Genomic DNA, 1,432 nt, shown 5'->3' with positions numbered 1-1,432 from the left:
TCCAGCATACCATAATTCATATCATTTATTTTAAAACATGAGATGGTGCAGATGGCGACTTACACTCAATATTGCAGGAGGCAGAGGCTACGCTGCTCAACCTCTGTTCTCATGTAGCCTGAACAGTGTCCTAGAGACAGGAAATCACTAACAAGAGGAGGTTCTGACTGTTCTCAAAAGGTCAGTGGGTGTTCCAGAGGAGAACCAAGACAACCATGCACATCAGGAGACTTCCAAAGGCTCTGTTCTAGAAGTTTTCAAGCCCAGTCAGGTCAGACTGAACTAAATAAAACAAACAATGAACAAAAAGCCCCAAACCAAACCAGGCCAAAACAATACCAAAGCACACACAACAAAAACTATGAAGAAGATAAAACTCTAAATACCTCTTCATATTTAATTTTGATTTCTTTGCTCCTTGATTTAACTAACATGAGGCTACATCTGTAGGAAACACACTGAGCATATTATAAGAAAATTTAAGAATAATATTTGGTCTGAGCTATAGAATAAATAAGGAGAAATCAAACTGGTACTGACTTCAAAGGTTCAGTTCTACTGACAAGCTTTCATAATGCTAGAAGGAGAGATGCATGCTACTGAAAGAGAAAATGAACCCTCAGTCTAACCTAGCTGTGAATCCTTCCGGCTACAATGACTGGCCTGGCACAATATGTCCACTGGCGCATAGTGACACATATATTATGGGAGTAACCAACCACTTTCTAATTGGATTTAAGGTCTGCTTCATAAGATGGGAATACACACCTGACATTGATACCAAGTCTGGGAACCTGCAGCTCGACAGGTCACAGGATATAGGAGAGTACCTGTGTGTCCCAAACAACCTGTTTCCTCCTGGGGCGGGGCCTGCTGAAGAGAATTGACTGGAGAGTAGTAAGCCATGGGAAGAAAGGGTTTATTTGGCTCGCATCTCCCAGATCACAGTTCATCACCAAAGGAGCTCAAGGTAGGAACTCAGAGCAGGAACCTGGAGGCAAAAGTTGAAGCACAGGCCATGGAGGAATGCTACTTACTGGGGCTTGTTCTCCTGTCCCATGCTCAGCCTGCTTTGTTATACAATACAGAGGAATCTGCCCAGGGGTGGCACTGCCCACAGTGGCCTGGACCCTCCCACATCACTCAAAAATCAAGAAAATACACCACAGACACGGCCACAGGCTTATTTTACTTAGCATAGTGACCTTCAGTATTATTCACTTTCCTGTGAGTGTAGTGGCTTCATTTTTCTTTATGGTTGAGTGTGTATATATATATATATATATATATATATATATATGTTCAACCATAAAGAAAATATACATATATCACATTTTCTTCATACAACCTCAAAATCATTTATGTTTTCTTCCATAGAAAATAAACTATCATATAGCAAGCACTAAATCTCCATTGTTTGGCTAGGGGTTCA

Source organism: Nannospalax galili, unplaced genomic scaffold (assembly GCF_000622305.1).
Source record: "Nannospalax galili isolate Female #2095 unplaced genomic scaffold, S.galili_v1.0 scaffold764, whole genome shotgun sequence".
Classification (NCBI taxonomy): domain Eukaryota; kingdom Metazoa; phylum Chordata; class Mammalia; order Rodentia; family Spalacidae; genus Nannospalax; species Nannospalax galili.
Note: the sequence above shows the minus strand (reverse complement) of the source record.